The sequence below is a fragment of the Harpia harpyja genome, chromosome 3 (assembly GCF_026419915.1).
Source record: "Harpia harpyja isolate bHarHar1 chromosome 3, bHarHar1 primary haplotype, whole genome shotgun sequence".
NCBI classification, from domain to species: Eukaryota; Metazoa; Chordata; class Aves; order Accipitriformes; family Accipitridae; genus Harpia; species Harpia harpyja.
In genome coordinates, this window is record NC_068942.1 from 48,600,225 (window position 1) to 48,627,791 (window position 27,567).

The 27,567-nt window shown below is 39.8% G+C and overlaps 1 protein-coding gene across 7 annotated transcripts in view; it reads left to right on the forward strand.

Annotated features, from left to right (window-relative positions):
* Positions 1 to 27,567, forward strand: part of MEIS2 (Meis homeobox 2) — a 174,138-nt gene that overhangs the window by 139,867 nt on the left and 6,704 nt on the right. The window lies entirely within an intron of this gene.

The window sequence follows — 27,567 nt, forward strand, 5'->3', positions numbered from 1 at the left end:
GATTTCGGCACAGCGACTACCGTACATTTGTGGAATGCTTTAAGGTCTCCGGCGAAAGAATAAATTTAGTGGATTTGTGTGTGTCTGTGTGCCTGTGTGGATCCCACTCGCAGTTTCTCACTCTCTGTGTGCGTAGTCAATTTGAACAATGTCTTTCAGTTCACAAGCACGCTGACCTCTCTATCCAGTGATTAATATTTTTAGATGCTTGGTTTCATAGCTTGGTAACTCGTGCATGTTTTCTGCTATTTAACTAAGTGGGTAAAGGGGACGCTGCAGGAAATGCTCATTGTTGAGCAGTAGGCGGTGCTCACAGTTCTGGGAGCTCAGCTTAAGACTGTTTTCTGCCTGACAGGGCAAGACCCCTAGACAAATCACTGGCTGGGTCTATGGTAGTTGGCAGCCATTCAAAACTGGTTCTCTGCCAGCAGTATTACTAGATAGCCAGACAGATCAATTCACTTTTACATTCCCGCCATTATTTATAGCACACTGTATATCTGCTCTTGCTTATGAACTAATGATTAGCAAATACAGTACACATAAAACATAAGCATTTGTTCTGTGGAAGGCTTTCTGTTGCTGATATTGCAGATAGTTTTACAGGTCACAGAGCCTTAAAAAGGATTTAAAGGGCATGTCTTGTGTAACATTTGTTCCTTTGAAAATGATGCTCCCTTCCTATTTTTGTGTAATTGAAGAGGATAGAAAGGTTTACTTGCTGCTTATGTTTCATTGAATGCTTGCATTTCCCCCTTCTCCTACAGACTTCTAAGGAAAACACATAGGAAGAGAGACTTATACAGTATTATTTGTTATTTAAGAACTGTAATTCTATGTAGCACTTATGCTTTTCGTTTCAAAAAGATCTATCGGATTGGTAAAAACAGCACCACAAAATAATACCCGTTAATCCTGCTTACATTTTAGAAGAAGTCAGGGCAACTGTAATTTTGTAAACTGTAGGGAAAGTCAGATGATTTGAAAATTGGTGTGAAAATACCATACCTTTACCAGACTCTTGTGGCTGTCAAAATACTAGTTATAGCATTAATTGCTTCAGTTACTTACATATCTGAGCTACAATAGGAAAGGACAGCCCAAACCTAAGGCCCCAGCTCCAATACAACATAAACCCACTGAATTTTTAAAATCCAGATGCGATCCAAACTTACTGGCCATGTTAATCCCTGGCATAAACACAGCAAAGTAAGTGGGTCTGCACAGTTTAAAGATTTTTAGCTGATCACTGCCACTGGTCTTACCATAAGATGCTGTGAGGTAGCAATGCTTATGCTTATGACACTGAACATTATTTCCCTGGAGAGTTCACAATAAAGTGGCAAACACACTTTCATTTCTCTGAAAAGAAGTTCAAGCCTACTGCAGCATGTGAGTGTCCAAAAGTTTCAAAACCTGCTCACACTGGACTGCGTGAATTCAAGGTGTACTGCTGGTTGGAGAAATGTCATATAATAAGGAAATCTGGTAACTTGGTTTCCTAAACTGTTAGTTAGCTGATACTCATTTGGGATGGGTTGTGGGGAACACAATGTCAATATATTCTTAAGAAGTTATCCCCTTTCCATTTGGCAACAAGTGCACCAAAACAGCTGCCTTGGTAGCCCCAGCTACCTTACTGTCACTCAGGTGCTTAAACTGAGGTACCCTGAGAGTACAGTGCTATGATAGGTGCTTTCCAGGACACTGAGATATGTTACCAAATAGCAAAAATTAACATCAGAATAGTAATCAGCATAACTAAACCAAAGGGATTTATATCAAGTGAAAATCTGGCCCAATGAAAAAGTAAAGGTAGAATTATCTTTTCCTGCCATTTAGTATCAAAAATAAGTGAAGAGGAAGAATAGAAGTGCTTGAAGAACATAAGATCCCTAAAGGGCACCTGCTCTGGTAAAATCTTTCTGCTCAGAAAGATGTGACTAAAGCCGATTTGTGAGTGTTTTGCACCTTGTGTGATCACCTCCCTACTCAATGCATACAAAAGCCCACAATACCTATTAAACAAGGAGTATACCAAGAGTATTTTATACTCCCTTTGTATTGAGTGGTGTATGTACCCAAGATGTGGGTCAATGAAGAATTAGGAATGCTGGCTTGGCAAAAATCTTCCCGAGTCAGAATTTTCAGAGGCAGTCGTGTCTAGTGGCTAGTATACAAAAGTGAACAATCCAGAATGATAGACCTTTCTACAGCTGTCTGAAAACTCAACCGTCTTCCTTCTTCTGTTATTTGGAGGAAAAAATTGGAATGGTGAGCTCATTAGTTAGATGTTACCAATGATAAAAGTCCACTGGGAGAAATTCGAAGATTTAGATTGTACTTTTATGTGTTTTTCTTCTTATCCACCTAAACCAAATAGAATCATAAGAGAATGATGTTAAACTTCTGCTGGGTATAGGTTAATTTAAAGATGGCAGAAACAAGAAAATTCTATGTTTCATCTTAAAAACTACCAATGGAAGCAGAAAGAGATTCAAAAATTTGGATCATCATAGAAGGGCATTTATGCAGAATCAAGAAAATTACAGTCTAGAATGTGCTTGGTGCCTTAAGTAGATTGCAATCGTTCTTTGTTTTCTCCTGGCTCTATCATTTTTCTTTTTTTTTCTGTATTCCTTACCTAAATTCAATGACTGATGTAAAACACAGTCCATACAGAGTTTCTCAAGTCAAAATTCCATATTGCACTTGCATAGTAGAAATCTCTTCTTGGCCAAGACTATTGCTGAGGCAAGCCTTATTAAAAATTCATTTTTCATTGTGGTTTTCAAAACGTTGCATTTTGAAGGGGTTTTTATATACCATCTTTTATCAGACAACATAAAATATACTGTATTTCACTTGCTTGTTTCAACATAAATCAACCCCCCAAAAAGTTTCTACAGCTCTTTACGTTGTCTGGCCTTGTTCATTTGTAAGCCTGCAAGTTTAATAAAGACTATTTTCTCTGTGTAGGAAGAATATACCATTTCACATGAAGAAGAAAACATTTTAAAAGCAACACTACATTGCAAAAATGTATATATTTTATGTTGATGTGCACAGTGTCCTGTAAGCCAGACAGTGAGTGCTTTGGAATACACTGGGAATATTTCTGTTTTATATATTCAAAAAGAAATCAGGATTTTTCTATTAACTTTACAACCATGTGGAACTTCCTTAACACTGTACTCTTTTGTGAAGGTGGTGCATGTGGTGAGGTCTGTCCATTTATTTTTTCCATTATGTCCTTCTCCCAACTTTTAACTTTTCAGTGCCTACTAAAGCCCAGTAGTTTAGTCAATGGGTGCTATAAAAGGAGGAGAGAAACAAAGGCACAGTAGTTCAGAGTTAATTTCTACACAAGAGAACAATATTGCTTTCTGGAGGGAAAGATGAGTCCTGCTGACCTCTTGAAGGTCTCATTGCTCAGATCTAGGGGGTAAACTCAGGAAAAAGACAGTCATTTGGTTCCAGGTAAGGTCTTTTCTCAGTTGTTTGCTGTACACTTAGCTCCCTCATTTCTCAGACTTCACGCTCCTTCTGGATGAAAAGTAGATGCCATCTTCCTCACAGATACCTTGGGTGTTTTTCCTGAGGTGAATCATTAGTATAACATTTTTAAATAAAATTAATGACGACTGTCTATGGCCTTAATTATAATGAGCTAAAATAATTTTATTTAGAACCAAAAATTTTCACTGTTGCTGAGTATTCAATTGCTAAGTTTAATCAAAGGCCACCAATACAAAGGAGAAAATAGTTTGATCCATAAAAAAAATGAGATGACTGTTGGCTGACTTGTTCACGAACAAACACTCTCAGAACCCATTCTTCAGATGAGGCCTAACTCCATTAGGCTGTCATAGCACCTGCCTAACTCTCAGTCATGTTAATGAAGTTATCCATGTGCTTATAGACAGGCACACGCTTAAGTAAACTGCTAAATCAGGGAGAGCAAGTCTCAACAGTCTTTGGCACATCGAGGTTCCGGAGGGTTGTGTTTGCATAAAAGCAGCTCTGAGGAGGAGCTTTATTCCTCAGCCACACGACTCAATGTTTATTTTTACATGTCAAAACTCCCACTTAAATGTAAAATTTTGTTTCTCTGCAAAAAACAGAGACAAACCCAGAAGCAGTGCTGTGGTTTGAGTATCAGTTTGGCTATAACATTTCCTTCGGTTTTGAAATATGACATGATGGTAATGCAAAATTAAAGATGAGTCCAGAATCACTCTGTGAACCTGGGCTGAAGTTTATTTTTTCTGCTGGAACTCAGTATTATATTAGTTTTATATGATTATGTTCACTGCAAAGATTTCCTACAACTTTACTCAGAAATTTCTGGTTTGCCTTTTTCTGAGAACTAGTCCAGGACACCTAATTTGCAGACTTATTAGTCATAATACAGCAGCTCCTAGAAGATCCAGCTGAGGTGCAAAACTCACTGTGGACAGCATCCATGTAATAGTGGGTCAATTTCAAATGGCCCTCACATGCTTTTATAAATACCACAAAGCACATGTCTGTTTTAGGTACATGGATAGCTTTGGAAATCTGTCCCCTAAATTATTCAGTCACCTGACAAGGTTATAATAGTCCCACAGCCTTTCTGACAGTAAGTATTAGCAGTGAAGTCAGCAAGTGGATTCACCATGTGAACAGTGTAGTTACCAGACTGCAACACTGAGATGGAGCTGTGTGCTTCCACAGAGGTGTTAAAACATTAAGTAATTAAACACTGAAATAATGAAGGTAAGCTCGTGAAAAACTGCAAAAGCTATTTTTTTGAATCTAATACTAATATATTTTTGTGTTATATGACAATATATTATAAAGCAAGATAAAAGTACATAAAAATATCATTAAAATATGTTAGGTGGAAAAGCATAAAAATAACATTAAAAAAATCTTTTTCTCCTAAATATAAATGTGCTTTGCTGCTTCATTCTCTGACTTTCCCAGAAAGTCACATTGGGGCACTATGTAGGTAATGTAAGTGAGGCAGTGGTTGGGGGCTGGCAGATTTTCAAAGTGGTTTCATTCCTTTAGTGTCCCCTTCAGATTGTCCATGTTCCTGTTTCAAAGCCTGTTGAAGCGAAATGGAGTTTTTCCACAGATTTCAATTTTGAATTTTGAATCAGTCCTCTAATAGCACTTGCAATATGTTACTCAAACAGCATTTGCTAGACAATACATAGAGATATGGCAGAGTTTCCTGAAAACTGGGAAGGAAAGGACCCTTGTTGCCAAGTTGAAGGACTGTAGCAATTCCTGTTCATCTCTTCCTTTCTTCATGTGCCATGACATGGAGAGAATAGCAGGTGACTGCAGATACCTGCAGTAACACCTGTAACACCACAGAGGTATTACAGTCCTCCATACTCTTCACCAGCATGTGAAATCACAGAGAGATATCTGTAAGCCATACTACAAAACATGTACCTGATATAGGTATTTTATGTTGACCTCAGGGCACAAATTTTGTGACTGTATACTCCAGTAAATTTGGGGCATATGAATTGTCACCAGTGTATTTGGTGACTTTACCATTTACTAATTTAAACGAACTGTGGTATATTAGTAATGCAGGGTATACCACAACGGAAACGATACTTACTCCCACAGAATCTCCTCCAGCAATGCCCGCACCCGTGTTTTCTTGATGCTTTGTCCCTAATAGTCTGCTCTGATGCTGACTTTGCACAGCAATTTACTTCCAAGAAACAGTCATTTAAGGGGATGCAAGCTACCTGAAACATGAATTGTACCAGTGGAAACACAGTACTCTTTGCTTGCATTGGCATGCTCAGAAAAGGGCACCAAGATTCTTGTCTCCATCCACTGTAAAACAAGCAAATAACATCAGTGTCAAATAAATCAGAAGATGCTCTGGCATATATGCTTCACTTCTGCAATGAATCTCCAGGTTGAAGGAAAATGGCATGACAATGAAATAATGCTTGTTTTGAACAATTTGTTTACTTATAATGTTCAAATATATAAAATAGTTTTCTTTAAGGGAAAAAGAAAATGGACGCATTGATGTTTACTACTTATATCTTTCCTCCAGGGTCCAGTAATGACTGGGCCTGCAATTTACATCCTGTAAAATATAAAATTTTGGGAGATATTGGTCTGATGACACTCCTCCTTGTCACAAAGTAAATGAAGAGAAACTTTGTTGATGTTGAGAGACTTTACATAGTGCAAAACCAGGGAAAATTAGACTTACTATTCCTGTGATAGGCCTAGAACTGGGTTCCTGAAAACAGCTGGATCCTGACACTTCAGCTCACTTCCACCTCTTGTTCTTCTGTTGGCCACTGGCAGGTTGTTTCTTTCACTGGAAGCCAAAGTGGATTGACTTTGGTATTCCCCTCCATGGTGTTCACTTCATCAGACAGCTGATGTGATCTCTTTTCATTTGAGCCACCTGTTACAAAGAATTTCAAGTTTATTTGCTTAATAGGAAATGTATTTAAAAGAAATCCATGAAAACAGGCCTGGATTAAAACTAAATAGAGCTGAGGTAAAGCAAAATGCACAGAAGCTTACATATTTCCTCATCATAAGCAGAAAAAAATAGTTGTTTTGCCTGCTGCCACAGTTTCTGAAGTCTACATTAACATTCTTCTCTTTTTTAAATCAGGGGCTCTAATAACTCCTATTCAAACATGATAGTGAAGATATCACATTTTACTGTGCTTTGGTTTAAGTTGTGCTTCCTCAACACAAAATGTGGGTTTGCCCACAAATGTATTTAAAAAACAACCAAACACTTCAGGTGTCCCACTTTCCTGTGCACACTGTAGAAGTACATTAAGTTGCCCTTTTATCTGTATGTTGTGCCCTCCCACATTCAGTAGTTGATTTTTTTCTTTTCTTTTTGATTGCCGGGTTGGATTTCTTCTTGCTGTCTGCAAAGGTAAGAGATTCTTTATTGGGATTTTTTTTTTTTAATCCTTCTCTTTCTTCCCCCTTTTCTGAGGGAGGCATTAACCTAGAGAGTCATGAGGACATAGTAATTTGTCTGTCTACCACTTTGGTACAGTGTTTATCTTATGGATAAGGAAGTATTTCATATACCAAAACATTTGCAATTTCAGCCATGAGTTCTAGTCCGGTTCATATAAGTACTTGCCAAAAGTCAATTACCAGCATTTGTTTTGTGGCTTGTGAGAGGTGAATTGGTGGGTCTTGGAATACACATCATACAGTCAGAATTAACTGGCATCATTTTTGGTAGTCCCTTAAGAGAGACTGCTAACTGAATGGGTCCTGAAATTGAAATGTCTATTTTTTATTTAGAAATTAAATATATGAAATCAAAAGCACAGAGTGAGGACAACATTCTTTTTGTAGATTTTCCAAAAGCAGGAAATCCACACTTACAGGAAAAGAAGATAAAGATGGTAATAAAAAAAACCCTAGACAACAATAATCAATTAAACACTCAAAAATAAAGAAAAAAGAAAAGAAGAAAAAAAATCATCCAATTCAAATGGCGAGGTAAAGTGCTCTTTTATGTTCCATTGCGCATCCAGCAAGAACAATAACATTCTTTTGAGAATCAAAACTGAAATCCAGGCATTTTTAGCTCACAGGAAAATATGTGTTTTGATTAAGCATTCATATGAGATTAGAATTCTTAAATATTGGGCTAATTATCCGACATAAAAAAAAAAATCTTAGAAAGACTTCTGAAGTTACACGTGAATAACAGTTGCAGAACAAATTGTAAACCAGACTCTAGTAATTGTAGTTAGTGCAATCAGGCCCTCAGTCATCATCAGAATTTCAATCAGAGGAAGGTAAATCCTGTGCAGTGTAGAGGCATGGATATATTAGTATCCAGATATTTTTGTGCCCTTCATTGTCAAATTGTCTCAAAACCAATAGAAAATGTATCATGACAACATAAGGAAAATGAGAGGTGAGATGGGGAAGAAATAATTATTAATATCATTAACCGATAGGAAACTGAGCGTCAGGTAGACTAAGGGCTTGATTATTAGTAAAACTGTAGGAATAGCATGGAATATGTCTCTGAGGCATAGCAAAAGCAGAGTTTCCTACTTTGCCCTTGCTCATTAAGGTGATATGTATTCATTACTGACCAGTATCTGCTATAGGTTGCTATCATTTCAGTGCTGGTTGTTTCCCTAGCTTGAAGGAGGTGTGGGTGGAATAGGAGCCAGTTCTAAACTCTACTCACTCCTACTCTTTCTTTACTTACTTGCTTCTGAAAGAGCAAGTCTTATACCCTCTCACTTCTTTTCACAATCAGAGTAATCATCTACAATTAATTGGTTTATACACATTAATAAGGAGAATATGTGACAGATTCAGAAACCAGACACGATTCACTTGAACCCAGACCCCTACTTCAATCCATAGTCTGTCCTTCCTTTGTATTGCCACCAAAGAAGATTAAAATAGGCATCCATCATTCTCTTTCCAGGTTCACCACGGTGAGTCAGAGTTTCTGTCCCCTAGGATTTTGCACTGTATGTTTGCACTATCCAGTTTACAAGCTGTTATTTTAGTAGGTGGTGGGACATTCGCTGGTAGATTATCCCCTACTCTTGCTGAAGGATGACGATGATGATGTATTAGGTCTTTCCTCTTTGTAACTACCATGATACTACAATGAGCAAGTATTCACTTCACACTTCTCTTCCTGATAATCTATTGGTATAGATCTGTGGTTTCCTTTTAATGTCTGGTTCATTAGATGGTATAAATGTGCGTAGCATTTTTAGCTGTGGTCGAGGAAAGCAGGGAATGTCGAGGTTAAGGTTTATTATGACTGTCATGTTCAGGAACGGAAAGCTATATACTATTTCTGTTCTGAGTCTCTGCACATAACTCCAATTGACACTGGAGTTACACATTTGCCTGAAAGCTGTTTATCGCCCTGTGAGTACTTGCTGTTTCTATGGGTGATCAGGACAAAATAGATCTGAGTACCAATTATTTTAAACCTCCTTGAAACTTTCTGTGAAGCTGGGTTAAGGAAATGATGGCATAGTATTTAGGAACATAAAACCCAACAGATAATAGCTCTGTCCCTAAAACCACACACACACAGACATTACTTTAAGAATATTCAACAGTGTCATTTATTATGTAGAGGGCACTATACAGTTGCCCTCCCCTGACACTAGCAATACAAGTGCTTCATGAGGGAATAAACCCCTGAAAGCTTGGTTGCAATTTACTTCTTTACTTCCTGCACATAGTAACAACGATAGTTGGATTGAAAAGCATTTTAAAATTCATAAATATATAAGTAGCCATTATCTAGTGGCGAACATATGTCTGACTATAGGACCTGATCCACTACTCAGTTACTCCAGTTTTAAACTAATGTAACTCCACAGTAATCAATGAGGGTGTTGGTGTGCAACTGAAGTAGCATAAGGCAAATACGGTTTTTAGTACACATAGGGGTCATTTTGGTTAAAAAGAAGGCCACCATTTTCATTGTGTGTTTATTTTGGGTATCTTAATCCAAATGGCCAGATAAAGAGGCACTCAGAATAACTGGATACTTTTAAAACCTGTCTGTATTGTGACTGACAAAAAGCTGAGCATATTTAGCTACATGCTCCTTTTACAGGGGAAAAGAAACATGCTGTATGTTTTTTCTTCCTTTTCGTGGGGTAGAAATTTGTTTTTAAAGTAATCAAATTTAGCTGCTCAGTAAGTTAAAAAGTGATTTCAGCTGGAATTTGTTTTGATGGTTAAGACAAAACTTCATAGAATGCTTAATGGAAAGTGAACAGGATGATCTTTATCATTTATATGTTCATAAATGCAAACAGTTTTAGGACCAGAAGGAGACTGTTATAGCCTTCAGTCTGAGCTCTTTTCTCTTCAATTTCACCCAAATCCTCTCTGCACTGAGCAGACTTGAGTTTGGCTGAAGCTGGTTTGTTTTAAAAAAAAAGGCATACCATCTCAATTTTTCTGAAAAGCGTTGAGTCCTAAAGGGTTAATCTTTACACCATGTATTACTAAAGCAAGTGTGGAAAGCAGTATCAGTAATTCACAATGCTAAGTTTGTATAAATACAATCCTCCGCACTGCCCCCCCAGCTCCTAAGCAAACCTAGCACTATAGCCCAGGGGATGAACATAAGAGTAACACAAGGCTCTGGTGTTATTTGCACCCTTCTGATAGCTAAGCTTTTGTGGAAGGTCCGCTGTGGAATTTCAAAATAATAAGCAAACTTGCACCAGACAAATAAAGTTGCATTCCTTTACATTTTAGATGTGAGAGAGAAAACAGATACAGTGCTGTTCAATCCTTTATCAAGGTGACACAACCCCAGAAAGCTTTGATGCTGCCTATTGCAAACCTCATGAGGATTTGAGTAGGAAACAAAATCTGATTAGTTTGTTTGACTCGCCTTTCTAACTACATGCATTCAGAAAGGGTTTCTGTACAATTCTCTTCCCCTCTCTTTATTGTGTGGTTTGCTTTGTTTGCTCGAGTTTAAAACTGCCATTACGTGAAAGTGTTGCAAGTATAAATAATTTAGAAGATAACTCTGTGGGGATACTAATAATATGTCCCTGCTTTTTCTAATAGCAACTCATTATGGTTCTGAGAACTAGTATTCCATGGGAATGCTTACACAACATCACTGTATCATGGATATTGTGGATGTTGACAATAAAATAATTTTGACACCTATTTAATTATTTTCTTTTTTAAAAATGCCCCTTTTGTTTATGACTTGCACCACTGCTTTAAATTCTCTAAAAATACCCAAAGGCTTCTTGAACGGACAGATGGATGGACAGACAGATACATCCATCTGGTTTTATCTATCTTAAGTGTTTGGACATAATACTTTTCCCCAATAAGAAGCCACAACGATACAATTATCTAACAATGCACAATTACTTCTAAGGGAAATGTAATCAGTTAATAGATGTCAATAAAGACAAAACTGCAAAGGTAATAAGTGGGTCAAACTCAGTGTGTTCTACTCTGTTCACTCTTGTTTAAAGGAAAGAAAAAGCTTTTAATGGGGCCTCTCTTACTTTTACCCCATCACTTTATAAATTGCTTTGCCAACCCTTCATAGCAAATAGTAATTTTAAGTAGGCCAACATCAAGCTCAGGTTGTATGCACTTAGTAATGATAGTGTAGCTGCCCTTCCAGGAGTCAGTAAGTCCAACAGCTGAGGGGTTTTTTTTTTTCTTTTTTTTTTCTTTTTTTTTTTTCTTTATTTTCTAGTAAATGAATGGGTGCTGTCAGTCTGAATGACTGTTGCTTAGAGAAATCAAGCTCTTTATCGTGCTAACCTCATCCTGGGGTCTTTTGGAAAGTCATAGGGCAGGCTAGCACTGTTTAAAGCAGTCATAAGTGAAAGCCTACTCGGTGCTCCGCACACAACAAACAGCAAGATGTAGTGGCCACCCTCTCACACAGATGCATACTATTTCAGGACTTGGATCTTTGGACTATATTATGGAGAAAGATACCGATTATAGATAATCATAAACTGTTCAAAGCTATGTTGTTTTGGGTTTTTTTAAATGAACATTTCAGAGCTTTATCAGAACCATATTCACATCTTCTGTTCCAAAGTGTAGCTATGTTGTGATGATTCTCAGGGCAAATTATTTAGATGTTAAAGGATGCATAGTCCATTCAAACAAAACGAAACTCAAGAACTGGGAGAAAAGTATATTTGTCATTTAAAAATACTGTGAAAAGCTTCACACTAATGACTGTAAGAGAGTTAAAATTACTGATGAGATGGAACAAGCCACAGCTGCAGCTACTGCAGAGATTGCTTGGCTAACAAACTATTACAATAAACAGAGCATTGTTTAAAAGAAGTTCGTGTTTTAGATAATATCATTTTATATAGGTAGGTTTATAACCTGGTGAACAAAACTGACAGTGAACCCAGAGCAACATTAGCCTCTCAGACATTCTTAAATACAAGTCTTATTCCTCTATACTCCTCTAGGACTCCTCACACATTTATTCCCGCTGCCCCAAATCCACATGCATTTCCTAGTGTTGCTCTTTCTCTCACATCTCCAGTGTCTGCCTCTCTTCCTATTTCCACTTCAACAATGTCTCTCTCTCTTCTGCCTTCAACTCTTCTCACCTTGACTATTGTAGTTCCCTTCTCTCAAGACTCTTAAGTCCCAGCTCTTCATCCCCCCGCTAATGTGCCAAATGCTGATGCTTCCTTCACACACACACATCGAAATCACCTCCTACCTCCTACTTTAGGCACTTCAGCAGCCTTCCACCATCCTTTTCTGGATCAATTTCAAAATTTTCTTTTTTTAAAACAATGTCAAAACCTGCTTCAACATAGATGTCTCTTTTTTTTCATATTCTCCTCTCTACTCTCTGTCTAATGCTGCCCTCCCCTCAGTTCTGCAATCTCAGTTGAAAAATCCTTCCTCTCTACCATAGCTCCCATCTAAAGAGCCTTTCTGTATCATTGGCTAGCCATATATTTTCTCCTTTGCCTGTACATACCTCTTAATTTCTCTCCATGGAAACTGGTTTGGGACTGAGTTCATGAGAAAGATTAATACTGTATGGCATGCTTAAGCAGTTATTACAGAACTGTGCTATATTGGAAAACCAGAGCATGATCTAGGTAGCACTTGAGAGAAATTTGGCAGGATAATTTTTTTTTTTTTTTGTCCAGATGCAAAACATGCCCACAAAAATTTTCACTTACCAATTTTTTACCTGTATTTAGTACCCCTGAAAATGAAGTGTAGGCACCCGTCTTAGCTGCATATCTTTGCATCAAATTTGTCCTAGCAATGAGATACTTGGAACTGTGAGATTTCTGTTTCAAATTAGGATGTGGAATTTGACATTATGATGCTTTCATATTTGTTGTTTTGTAGACCCTAGTTTCTTGGACCAAAGGAAGACCAGTCCTCTAGAAACATGATTTTTTTTGACTGTGAACACATATATTAGGCATCAAAAATTAGACAGCTAATTGGACCACTCATCTCAGCAGAATTGATTGGTGGTTAAGGGACATACATAAAATACAGCTAGATTTTTCAACTCAGGCTTCTGTCAAAACCCATTTGGAGCACTGAATTTTTCTTTGGCTATTGACTACTGTATTTGTTTGTATTTATTTCACTGACTCACAGAGCTAATGCATTTCCTGAAATGTCTCTGAGAACTCAGGTGAGACACCACAGGCTATGCTGTCTTAGGCTAGAATTTACTAGGATTAAAGCAGATGTGGCGTTACTAGGGTCTGCTAAGCCTCATGTGATTTATAAAGATATAAAGTATATCTTTTATGATTACGATGATGCTAAAAATTTTGTGGATGATAATATAGTCACACTGGAAAGACTGACTATAACAACTGGGGAAGAATCAAGAAAAGGAAAAGGAAACTAACTCTCCTTTACTAGTTCATCTGAATGGGTGTCTGCATTTGTTGCTTTTATTATTCTGTTTCGCATGGATGCAAGTTTACAAGTTTACATGTATAAAGGCATATTTGATTTCTAAAATAGTTAAATATTACAGGATTTTCACTATCAAATTAAAAATGTGTATTGTTCCTAGGAATGGACACATGCCGTTGATAATTTTAATAATTCAAAGTAAAAAACAAAGAATAACTTTCTCTCTTCTAACTACTGATTTATCTTCCTATATTTTCTTCAGTTTGGACACTGAATTAGAATGAAAATAGTGGGTTTATTCTATTTATATTTAATTTCTTGTCAAATTTATTTTTAAATTCTTACGCACACAAGCACAATTCTGAGCTACTTCGCTTGAAGATGCTGCCTGTCAATTTGGGGCATTTTCTTCTCTTTTCGCACGCTTTTTTTGTTTTACATAATGTTTCTATTGACTTTAGATTTTGTGTTTCTTTCAAAAGTTGGTTAAAGATGTTCTAAAATTTGGCTTGAACTTCTTATGAAAGTATTATTATAATATTGGCTTATAAACAAATTAAGCCACAATAAAAGATGGGTAGCATATTTTACAAAATATTTCCTCATGAATATATATGTATCTGTTAGATATGTATATCATTTGAGTCGCTTATGAATGTCAAGCACAAAGCCTGGAATCTTCAGTTTAAGCTAATCTTTCTCTTTAACCATCACTGAATTATCCAGCAATAATAACTAGCTGCTGCTAGTCCCAAGATGCCTAAAAACTTTTGGTCCACATATACTGGTTTCCATTGGTGAGCATGCACAAAACTGCTTAGAATGGGATATAACTGAGAAACTTGGAACTGTAACCCTAGCAGTACTGAAAAGTGAGATATTGTCCTGACCACGGTTATTTTATATAGAAAGGACCTCCAGGAGAGTGTAGGAACACTAATACATATATGGTGATAAATAGACAGTAACGTGTTCCAGAGTGAGACACAACTTTCAACGCAAAATCAGCCTTGCCTCAGTGTATCTCCCCAGGGGCCAAATCCAGGCAAGGTTCTTGTCATACATCTGCCATACCAAGCTTTACACAAAAGAGGCAAATGGGTAGAGGGAGTGCTATACTCAATGGCTCATTGGCTAGAAAATTCACTTGTTAAATAGGATATATGTTTGCAGGTCTTCTCTTCATCGTGATTTAAATCAATGTCTTACCTGTTCCAAGTGAGTTGAGTTTCCCAATCAATGGGCTATTGAACATACTGCTCCATCTTTACCCTTCTTCACTATCACGCCTTTCTTGTTCTCCTGACTGCCAGTTCTGTTGTGTATGTAACGACTAGTCAGTAGAACAGAATTAAATAAGAACAACGGCTTGACTGTACAGCCTCTTGGTTAGGGCTCCAACTTCAGATGTGTGAGAGTTAAGTGCTGGTTAATTATGACTGTATAATTACTTACTTCAGGTGGAACATCTTCAGAATGAGAACTGAAAGGGCTTTGTTCACTGTACTGAATACCTGGGTGATTCAGATATTCTTTTAGGACGTGACGGACCTATGCTCAAGTCTTTGTTCCAAATCAAGCAGGATAGGGAGGCAAAACTTGATCTCCTTCTTTCCAGATAAATAGTCAAATAATTATGGTGTCAGCTATAAGGAAAAGAGATCTTTATCTGTGTTGTTGTAAGAAAGAATAGACCTGTCCTAAGATGTCTGTCTCACTAAAAGGATCCATAGGAATCCTGACTGGACATAAGTGTCTTCCTCCAACTCGGGAAACAGAGCATGGTTATGGCCGAAAGTAACGCACTGTTAGGATACGCATATACACAGCAGTAAAAATGATGACAGGATGAGGCATTAAAAAGTAGAAATCTACATGCCTAAAGAATTTAGGCACTTTCACTGTTAAGTGAGGGCTTTATTTTTTTTTTTACAAAAAATGTAGTTAGGTATCTAAGTCCACCTTCTGGTGATTCCTGGAACACCTAACCAGAGACAGGAATTTTCTTGGGAGCAGATCACCTACAATTTAGGCACTAGTGTCAACATTCCTTTGCTAATATTGCCTTCTAACTCAGACTTTCACTGAACGTTAGGATTAGCTTTACAGGGCCTATGATGATTTTGATAATAGGACTTGGTCATTTTGAAAATTTTCCGTATACATCTATACAGTGCTTTACTAGACCAGTTTGAAGTGCTCAGCATTGTTGGATACAGCCCTGCAATTACCAGTTTTGTGGGCTCAAATGCAGGTTTATACACATATTCTTAGATGCCTTCACCCCTACGCAGTGCAGGAACAATTAGTGAAATTCTCCTGAAAATTAAGTCTCAACACCCTACCAGTCAGAACAGTCAGAGTTAATACTGAAATCCATCAGCAACCAGTTATTAAAATTATGTAAGATCACACACAGAGTTTCCAAACTGCTCTCATAAAGAAAGATAAATATTAGATAGGTTATATAGATTGGGTTTCATTTCATAACAGATATCTCAATTGTATGCAAAATATGGGATAGTGGAACACATTCAGAACTGGACAGTTTTCATTAAAGAAATATGTGCTCGGTTTCAAGTTTCTTTTTGCGGTATGATTTAATTTTCACATGAGATATTTAAGTGGCAGTGACTACATTAAAAGAGACTTCTCCAGCTACCCCTCCTTTAACACAAGAAAGAAAAATACATTAATAGCCCCCTTTTTAGCTGGGGAAGCCAACAACAACTGAAATGTGGCGCACTTGAGCACAGGCTCCTCCAATTCTCTGCTCTGCCCGTAAGCCAGCTGAGGACTGAAATTGGAGGAACCCAACCTTTCAAGTGCTTCAGAAAGCCTGGTTTCTGTCCTTAGCTTGTTCAGAAGAATGAAAACAGCAGAGAAAAGAAATGGTGTAACATTCACATATATGTCCTCAATCATAGCATATCTGGCCATCTAGGACCCCTGCAGAGCACCTAGCAAGCTTTATCACTCACTTGCCAGCTGTACTTTGCAATTATCTCTGGTGAGCCAGCAAGGTAGGCTGGGGAGCGAGAGCTGAGCCCTGGGGGAGATGAAGCACTGGTCAGAAAGTATGGGAGCCTGGGATATGGAGTGATAGGCTGAGGAAACGGCTCCACAGAGGTTTTTTGATTTTTCCATTCCATGATTCCAAACCAGTTTGGCTTACAGTAACTAAGACACAAGGATACGTGGAAACACATTCATATACTAACAAACTCTCAAAAATGTTTTTAAAGCATTTTCCCCTGATTCCTGTGGCACAGAGAGAACATAAAATGGGATGAGACAGAGTAAAAGCTTCACCAGTATGACACTGGGAAGATCTGTATAATTACCTCTTCATTTTAGCACACTTAAATAGTATAGCTGTCCCACACTGGCGCTGCTAATACCTTCAGTCACTGTGGAGCATGTATTCCGTAACATGGCAGGCTGCAGTCTCATGGTGTCTGTGGTCTTGACACATCTTTAGCTACTAAGCCATTAGACTCTCTGGTTTGATAAAGTCTTGCCACCAGTATTGGAATAATTAAAGGGAAAAAATGAACATGATTCTGCATCTACAGAGAGAAAGAAGATTTACATAAGCAGAATCTCCAGTAACCAGACAGTGCAAAGAGCAAAACACAAGGGATACCAGCATGTAGGTATGACTTACTGAGAGGTGATTAGGTGTATCTGGATAAGAGCTATAACATGGGAGAGGGGGGAATGTATTTATACATAGTGTATTATTTATGCCCATTACTTCTAATTGCCTAACTAGTTCTCTTTCCTCTCACGTATACTTTAGTACCCACCAACCAGAGAAAGATGTCTACAGCTAAATATCTGCCAATTATTATGGACTTTTGCTTAATATTCTATTGTTCCACTGACAGCACAGTTTTTAATATATCATTTTATACTATCCTGTACATCATCATTTTCCTGCCTCCCTTAGGGCCCTGGCTGTAATAGTTCTTATTTATTTCCACAAGCTAACATATATGCAAAAGATCTTGTAGTCATGGTGTCGCCCCCACCACCCTCACCTCTTCCCATCTTTGTTTTTGTAATCCTTTTCGTCTGTTTTTAAAGTTAGAGTATAAAGAAGTGCGAACACAGCATGTGTGTAGACACATACCAGGGTCAAATACACAGCTTGCTGTGTGGTTCCCTTCTCCATCCGTAAACACACAAGACACTCCTCTCCCGCTCAGCAGCATTATACTGCAGCCTTTTGTGGCCTGTAGATTTGTTTTTTTAGCTAATAAATTTGAAAACAGATCAGAAAGGAAATAAAGGAAAACTCCCTTGCTATTCCAATGGGTGAGGCAGGAGTTTAACAGTCCATGTAGTGACTGATCACCTCACAGAATCTGCTCAGCACCTTCTGAGTCTAAGAGAACTGAATGGAGCATTGACTCTGGGCTGGCAGTGCCGCAGTCTGGTTAGTTGCATCAAATGCTATTTCTTACTGAGCACTTGTTTTGCAAAATGCCTTTTCTGAGGAGAATCTGTAACAGTATAAGCTGGAGGTGGCTGCGACTGCATCGCTGTCTCTGAAACAGAACAGGCATCTTTAGGATCAGTGGTTCTCAAACTTTCAGCAGTGTGTTTCTATAAATACATTTTGGCTGTGGTTTTTTTAAAGTGGGCTCTTCGGATCCAATTTCCTGAGGTCTGCTGGTTGACAGGTAGAAAAATACATATTTTTTTCCTTCAGATTTTAATAACAACGAAAAAGTGCACAAGCTTCATGGTCAAGACAGGACAATGGGTACAAAAAAATTGTTATCTTAAGGCAAAATTTACTGTCAGGGAAAATGGAACATTCCTTCTGAACTCACGAACTGGTAGTGCATGTGCAGGTTGGTTGTAGATGGTTGCTACAATAAGGCTTCTTTCATACAGGTGTGTTTATGCCCCAGGCTTGCTGGCCACAGTCCATTCCATTTACAGAAGCTGAATTAAACAATAACTACCGCATTGCAAAAAGAAGAAGGAAAAAAAAAAAAAGGTGAGCGTCAAAGGAGATGCCTGAGAGCTTTGTTAGGGCCAAGAAAAACCCTGTTGCAGTTGTCAGAGCTTGTTGATGTTGCAGAGAACGGCACTTTTTTTTTTTTCTGCTGGATTTTGTGGTTCTGCCTTAGGAAAGAAAGTAAAATAGAACGGAAGAACAAAGTCCTACTCTATAAATCAGCAGCTGCTCCTTGCCAGATCAAAGGAGTGACATTTTTGCTCCTGGACTACTTGTCCACTTTAGGTGCTTGACAGACAGCTAACAGCTGGCCTGTTACATAGTATAGGAGAGTTGGGCTACATCTTCTTCAGAGTAGATGACAAGCTAATCAGAGTTATCCATAGCACAGGACATGTGAGTGCACCTTGATCTCTTCAAACATACCCAGTACATAATTGCTAAACACCTTTATGCATTTTTGGCAAGTTGCTACTTAGGTAGTTTCCACTGAAAAGTAAGAAAGAGAATTAGTGCCTTAATCTAATTTGATCAGGCAAGTTTAACAGAGGTTAAATTTGTTGACAACTCTCCTTTTTGGGACAGTTTCGCATAGGCTAAAAAATTTAATATGAATCGGTTTAATAGACGTGTAAAATACTTCAATGTGACATTATTCGAAAACTATGCTTCTTTTTTAAAAAAAAAAGTTACCTAAAAGGAGGCCCCTCAACTCTTACGTGAGAAGCTAGGTAGGCTGATTGTGTTTTCAAGACTGCTGGACCCTCACTGGTTTTGAAAATCTTTTCCTATGAGTTTAAGATGATAAATTAACACATCTTTAAAGGCATGAGTTACTTAAGATTTTACAGGAGATCTGTTATCTACCTTTAACATGGGTGTCTAAGTCCTAGCAAATCAAAGCGCATGCCAAATTAGCTAAAACTGTATTTAGCATCTCCACAAGATGTACGTATACAAACCTGGAATTTTAATGTCAGTAGTAAAAATTTCAAAGTGATTCAGTTTCTAGTTGATTCCCATCTGCAATAAATCAAGCACAGGATGAGGTTATATACTACAGCTTATGTCTATTGACTCTGCATTTTATCTGGAAGATATGAATAGCTAAGGAAGTATGTCTGTTTGTCTCCTCCCTTCCTTTCAAGTATCTTTAAAAGACCATTTTTACAGTGCGCGATAAATAACCGTGTATGAATAACCTGATGGCACTCGTGGGAGAGTAACAGCCGCCGCCGCTGCGTGCTACGTGGCTTCAGGTGCGACCGCGTGCCCCGAAAGCCGCTTGCCACCCGCCACAAACCCGGGGGGGGGGGGGGAAGGGGCGACGCTTTCCCGCTCGAGCCGAGGTCTCCTCAGAGCTCGTGAGGAAACCTGCGCCCACCCGGTGGCACGTGCGGGCGTGGGGCGGGAACTCCTCACCGCCTCCACGCTGCCAGGCGTGGGTACCTCCCGCCCGCCCTCGTTCACCGCGGGGTTTCACGCCGCGCTTGCAGCGCAGGACGGCGCAGCCCCCCACCTTCGCACCAAGTAAAACCAGAGCAGGGCCGGAGCGCTACCTGGCTCTCCGGGCGCAGAGGCGGCGGCGGCCGCGCCCCCGGGGCAGCGGCACCCCCGGCCCCGGCCCCGGCCCGGCGGCGGTGCTCTGGCCCCACCTCATGGCGCCCTGCTGCACAGCGGGAGGCCTCGCCCGGGGCCACCGGAGGCTGAAACTCGGGGCGAGCCCCGTTTTGCAGCAGGGAGTGGCAGCTCTTCCGTTGCCAGCATTACGGGGTACCGACCCCGAGGGCAGGCTGGCTTTGGCCTCGGCGCTGGGCCCTCACGGCCCTGGGCCGGTGGCGAGGCCGAGGCAAGCAGCGGGGCGCGGGCCGGCGGGGGAGCCAGCTGGCCACGGGGCCTCCGGGTTCGTGGGGAGCACCAGCGAGCCCCGGCTGCGACCGGGGCCTCCGGGACGTCCGCCTTCATTGCAGGGAAAGGGTCCTGCGCGCAAGCCCCTGCCCCAGGAGGGCAGGCGGGGTGGCTCCCCGGCGTTCGTGCTGCAGCGCAGGTGCCGCCCGTGACGGGCACCAGGTCCTTCCTTGGTATTGACAAATCATTTGCCCGCGCTCCCGAGAGGTAACCTGGTAACCGAGAGCTACATGTTTAACGAGAGGGATTTTCTCTGAGGTGAACAGATGCCGGTCTTGCCAATTCTCATGATTTTATCACAAGGCTCAAGTTATTTCATGTTAATTCGAGGTCCCAGCTCCAGGAGACAATGGTTACGTGAGAATCTTTTCAAGTAAGTTTCTAGATTTTGTGGCTGAGAAGAGCAGTTTAAAAATGTGGCGCAATGACTGAAAAACTCACAAAGTAAACACCGAGAAGAGCGCTGTTTAAATTTCCGATTTTTTAGGACAGCCTCACAGTTACGGGACAGGCAAATTCATGATTTCCAACAATTGGCAGCTCCAAGTGGCGTAACGTATTTTTAGGATCTCCAACATAAACATACAAGATGCAGCAGAGGTCTTCGGGACAGTTAGCGCCTGCCTCGGGCTGCCTCAGGCACCCAGCTTAGTTGCTCTCTATCATCTTCTGGAGCCTTCTCTCCACCAAACGCAGGTGCTGACTTGGGTCTTCTGAATCACACCTTTGACAGATGGGAGATGTCTAAATTAGCTTAAGAAAGTCAATTTAAACAGCCCATAACCCCCCTTCTCTAACAAGGCTGTCCAAAACTATGTGAAGTTTTGTCAGGGAATAAACCTGCCTATCCCTCCCTCTTCTTCTCAAACCCAGTCATGTAAGTGACTCCATTTCTCAATATTCATGACTTAGGGAAGCTTTATTGAGATGGCTCATTTCCAGGTGACTAACTCAGCTTTTTTAATTTCTTATAAGGAATGCTGCAAATAAGAGTTGGTAACCAGGTGCGGCATAGATTCAATGAAGCATAAACAAGGGCTTTTTCAACTATTTTTTACACAGGCGTACAGAAGGATGCCTAAACCTAATTCTGTCAGTTTAGAATACATGTTGGAGGGAGAAGTTAAATAAACTGAGATAACTAGATCTTAATTCCTCAGATAAAAGTTTGGGTGATAGGCAAAGACTGCTGTAAAGGTGGTGGTGGGATGTATATTGATAAAAGTGTTTCTGCAAATTAGTCTTTTCTAATGCATTCTTTCAGACTGCTCTGATCTGCTCAAGACTTCTGAAATGATTCTTTCAGCCTGGGAAAGAAGTAATTTTCTAGGTTACTTATGAAAATATTTTTTGTGACTTAGATATAATATTTCATTGGTTATTTTCCCTTCCAAATTAGGGCATTCTTGCGCAACAAGGAATGAGTGTAGTATATACTCTTGAGCTAAACACTGACATGTTCGTAGTCCAAATACTGACATATCATTTAGGCAAAGATTTATTTTCCCATCCAAGGTGAAAACATTTGGATTATTTTTTAAAATGCATTCTTAGGCTCTTACTCAGCAAAACATAGAAGCAGGTGCCTAAACCCCATTTATTCGTCAAGCTCAGCTCCCATTTACGTCGGTTTAGTAAGAGCCAAGCTTCTCATCTAGATTTGGCAGGTTTTTGAAAAATCTTGCTAAACTGTCCCCCTGGGTGCCTAAAAATTTTGAAAATTAGGCTTTATATTCAGATGACAGAAAGTAAACAATTTTAACCCTACTTTATTGTTGGTTTTGTTGTTACTTTTATTTTTATTATTTATATGACTAAGCCTGTGACAATGTTCATTCGGTATCTCTGTTCTTTTCAAGTGAAAAAGTGGAAGTGTCTTCCTGGGCTAAAATATAAATTGGGGCAAAACTTTGCTTGTCATTAATCCTTTTAGAGAACTGATTGTGAATTTGTCTCACAAATTTGTTTATTTCTCTGTTTTTCACATGAAGAATTGAGAACCCATTATGCAGTGGCTGCTTTGTTAAATAAATGCAATAGTTTAACACCTCATTTTCTGGGATGGATATTTTAAGTGGAAATTCAGATTGAAGACTGGTACTGAAAAGTTTCGAGTTGTACATTGTGGCTCCATGTTGTTCTTCAGTTTCCCAGAAGGATCAATCTACTCTGCTGGGGGACTGGTTCAGTTTTGCACCAGTTCATCTCACAGAAGATATTAGACATATAGAAAAGTGACTGGAGTTAAATACCACTGTCTGCTTGAGCTCAGATTGGACCCCAAGTTGGGGATGAATTGTAGTTTCCTAAGCTTTCATGCACTTCATCCTCCTGAAACAAGACCTGTTGTGACCCTACATACTTGAAGTGAATTTTCCATGATAGCCATAGAGTAAAGCTGGAGATGTGTCTAATTCTGATTACCAATCAGTACAGCCACTAACAGTTCATTTCAAGAACTAATCTTACGCAGATTCAGTTGTGGAGTGGTCACAGTGTTCTGAAATACATGTACAGTATGTATAAAAAAGACAGTGGAAACAACAACAAAATTATTTTTGAATGTACCAGATTTGAACAAGCAGACAAAGAGATCTCTACTTGCTATTTATTCTCCTTTGCACTTTGCAGAAATATCTCTCTGCGATTTTATCTGAACATTATTTATTATAAAAATAAAATTTATTATGTAAATGTGAGTTTAACGTCATTTGATATGACTTGAGATAAAATATGATAAATATATAAAGAACATTAATTACAGGACTTCCTATAAAATACAGAATACATGTTTATTTTGGACAAAGAAAACCAAGGCTCTATTTGAAGAGATGCAATTAAATGCATATATTTAGATTATATTGTCATGCTAATTAGCAATGGTAGGAACCAATTAGGACTAGGGCTACCAAATCACCAGACTACACTGCATATTCACTAGTGTACCTTTACTGCTGCTCTACTGTTTTTTGCTGGAAGCAGATAAAAATGAAATTACTTCTTTTAAAAGTCCATCTTGTTGTGCATTTTCAGCCAAAACTTGTTCGTTGTGCTTTCGTAAATTGCCCTACAAAAGTTACCGAAACTACTTGCGTGAGAAAGACAGACTCTGGCTATAGGAAATGTATGTGGCTGCTTTAGGTAGCAATTAAAGAAAAATATAAGATGCAAAAACCCTTCTTTCGATTCAAATGGCTATTGTTTGAATAAGCGAGGTCAGTAATCTGTCATTTGCAAAATGTTGGAAGTGAGCTTTTCACTAAACGTACTATGTCAATGACATGTATTTCTCAACATTACACACCTCATTTATCATTCTGGAATGAGGACCAAGCACCATATGAATGTAGAGTTTGTAAAGGTATCGCCTCACAGCCCTGGAGGCTGATGACCCCTCTTTATCTACACAGCAGGTAAGGCACAAACAGTGGCAATGTGAGCTCTCTTTGCAGTCCCCTGCCAGTGTGCCTGACTGCTAAGCTGGGGAACAAAGGAAAGATAGCATATGGATAGCAGATTGTAGGAGCGCTGAAAGAGGACTGAGGAAATCTATGTTGGGTGTGTGGCTCTGCCAAAGATCTCTTGTATGACTTTGGCCTTGTCACTTAATCTCCTTCTGTCTCCGTTCCCCTTTGCAAACAGGGAGAAGGCGTCTCTCCTCTCCCCCAGGCTTTGCCTGGAAATCTGTTCAGACCCTGACTTCTCTTGGATGGTGTGCTTGTGCAGCATGGTGTGGAGTAAGACTGAGCTTCATTGGGTCCTCTAACTGCTGCTATCATCCAAATAATAGGAATTACTATTAACAGAAGAGTAACAAAGAAATCCATGTCTTGTTGATAGATTTTAGTCATCTTTTCAGGCCGTTCAATCTTTGGCCTCTCGGTGAAGGTTATGAACAAGGCAGGCAATTAGTTTTAGGAGTAGAGCTGTGAATTCTTCTTTTACAGGGTTCCAAATAATGCTGGAAATAGTGTCATTGGTGTTCTCTTTTTTCACCTGTCTCTTAATGCCTTTTGAAGACATTTGTGCCAAAATAACATCACAGTGTTTCTGCAATGCACGAACTGAAATGCTGTGCAAAAGGCTGTCTTTTGCTTTACTTTGGCCCTGGAGACAGCTCCCTGAGGGATTCAAAAAATGCCCTCAAAAAATGTAAAGGCTAGGGCAGGGACTATGGTTTCTACGTCTCTACTATGCACTGTGCATATTTATGGGGCAGTATGAAGAATAAACAATAATCCACAAACACTGCATTCTGTGCCCTTGTCTACCAATTGTGCTGATGCATTACGTGATGTAGCTACTGCTAAGGAAACTAGGATCTGATTTTTAGCTTCACCTGAAATGTATGTCTGTTTTGCACCTGAAAATTTGCAAATATAGATAATTACATACGTAATTTTTCAGACATACCCATTGGTGGGTATAAGTGATGCTGTTTATGGACAGGAGTTTTTCAGAGGAGCTGTAGAAGTGGAATTTCAAAGTGATATGGATGCCTAAAGCCTCTGTGCTCCTATATCTTTCTAAGTATATGACACTGTATCTTCTCTTCAGGCAAAGTGTTGCTGGTCTAGAGGGCATGATTTGCACCTGCAGTTATGCACGTGTGCAAAAGAAAAATGGAGAAATAATGAAATCAGAAATCAAACCCAAGCGCTATTTTTTGCAAGTTTTACTGGACACATGCAATCACTTTTATCGCTCTTTTTTTCTTCTGTAGGGAAACAAAGATTGGGAGAGTCACTATTAGGACTTTAATTCCCATTTCCAAAACAACTAGTGAATTGCCTCTATGTAGAGCTCATACTGAAAGGCTGGCTTTATTCACATCAGCGGAATAAAATAAGGCCAAGTGCTTTTGGGAGTGAGTGGCTGGGCAAGATTGGGTTTTCAACACCCGTCCCAAAAGGCTTACTCTGTGGTGGCTGTCGAAGAGGTAAGGCTGGAGTGGAGTGTCCCAATCGGCATGCTCACGGAGGTAAAGCAGTTGTCACCTGAAACCCTTCAGGACTTAGAATTTTCTTAATGCTCTGCCTTGTTGTGTGAGCCCATTGAAAGAACACTTCAGAGGGCACCCATTTCTTACTAATGTAAACTTTCTGAGGAGTATCCAAAGATATGACCTCTGGGTGAACCTTTAACCTTCCCCTTAATTATTTGTTTGAAGACAGTGTCGAGTTCTCCCGCTGAGAGCCAAGGCCCATAATGCTTCGCAGCCCTGTGAGCCAGGGTGTGTGTGCAGGGAAGTGGAGAGGGACATAAATAAGGGGACCACCAGATGTAAATAATAAAAGTCATTGGGGTTTAAATAAAAAACGAAAAAGCAATTTGGTTTCCCTGAAGAGTGGCCTGATTGAAGAAAAGGGGTTAGTAAGACGGAAAGTGTGTGCATGTGGGGGGGTGTTTCTGTTGTCTGTGATTTTTACAGGCCTAAATAAGCATTCATTCCATTCTTTAAAACCTTGCCATCTGTATACACCATTAGAAGCTCATAGGAGAAGAGAAAACAGTCTTATCAGGCTTTCCTGTTAATCTCTATTGGCCTTAACTTTAGCTGATAAAAGGCGCGCTGGATGGAGGAGGTTCAGGTCAGGCTCCATTTGGTCAGCGCGGTAACGTTACTGGAAAGTAGCTCAGCAAATTAAGTCCTATCGGGGACCTTTGTCTTTGAGGACGGAAACATGCCTCGAAATCAGAGCGCTGGGGCAGGAGATGCCTTCGCTGTGCCACAGTCAGAAGGGAATAAACAAGTACATCGACTGTGTCTGAGTTTTTATTTTAATACCTGAAGTCATGACTAATTCTGAGGCAGGGTGACATTTCTGACAACTGAATTATACTTCTCCTAAAGAATAAAGAATGTCTTTTGGATGTAAACAGAGAGATGCAAAAGAGCCCTTTAGTGTTACTTGTAGCATTTATGCATCTGTCTAATGAAATTTCCACGACTGTGATTACGGAAGATGCAATCGAAGGTGTGCCCGTCTTTTATTATCTGCGGAGGAATTTAACCGGGGGGCGGGAGGGAGGGAGGGAAGCGTGACAAAAGGCCTTGCGGAGTTGATGCTATATAAAGGCTAGCAATTTACTAAATGAGCAGACGACCTTAGTTTTCAGTTAACTGACTGAAAGACTTTGCTAGGCATTGGATCGGGCCCAATGGCAATTATTGGAGGCTGTTTTGGATGATGGGCATGTTAGTATTTCTGAAGAGGATTAAACACTAGTATTCGACTTCATTAGCACTCCTTAAGGGTCACCAGCCGAAAGCCTGAGCTGTGAAATAGCACACAAAACCTGCGCGAAGGCTCCAAAGTGTTCTCAAACACAAAGAGGGGGGACAAAAACAAGCGTGGCTTCTGAGTGATAGAAAATTGCCCTGTTTTGAAAGAAATTCTGGGAATAGGCAAGTTTTAAAATTATTTGAGGGAAATTAATTTGGCTTAGCTTGTGCCGATGTGGATCGCTGCGCGTTAAGCTAATAAGAAATATGCAAGCACTTATTTTTGGATTACCAGCAAAATTAAATCCAGGCTCCGCAGCCAACTAACTGCCTTTACCGGCGCTCAAAAGCCTCGGCAACCGCCCCGGTTTGAGATAAAAAAAAAAAAAAAAGGTTATTTCAGGCCTAATATTAACCACATGTACCTGCGACTGGGGGTTTCTAACAAGTTGAAAGGTGCCTGAGCTTCGGGCGGGCGGTCGCCTTGCGCGGGGTGTCCCCGCTCGGCCGCAGAGGTCGGCCCCAGCTGGCACTGACCTCCAAACGACCCCCGCCTTTACAGGCGCCAACCGCAGGAGTTGCAGAAGAGCAGAAGTCTTTCTGGGCCAGCACTTATTGCTGCTGCACTGGTGATAAAACTTCAGACAGCCTAATTGATGGCTTTGCTGACCTAACGATACCTTGTGAAAGCACGGAGTGGCAAAGCCTGGTCCTCATTTATGGCCAGCTGCAAGGGTAGCTGGATCCCTAGGATGGAAAGGGAAAAAAGAAAAAGTCTCCCAGCCTGTGAACTTTAACCAGGTTCCGAGCCACTCGAAGAAGTTAAAGAAACAATTGTCTTTTAACACAAGTTGTCGGTCACATTTACTTGTTCAAAGCCTTCTGGCAAATCCAGCTTTAAGCTGGCTAGTAAGATAAGCATGTTACCGGTTACAATTTCTGAGCACTTGGAGGAAAATCCTTTAAAGTGAAATTATACTCTGTTAAAAAAGCAACGCGAAGCAAAACACGTTGCCGTGCC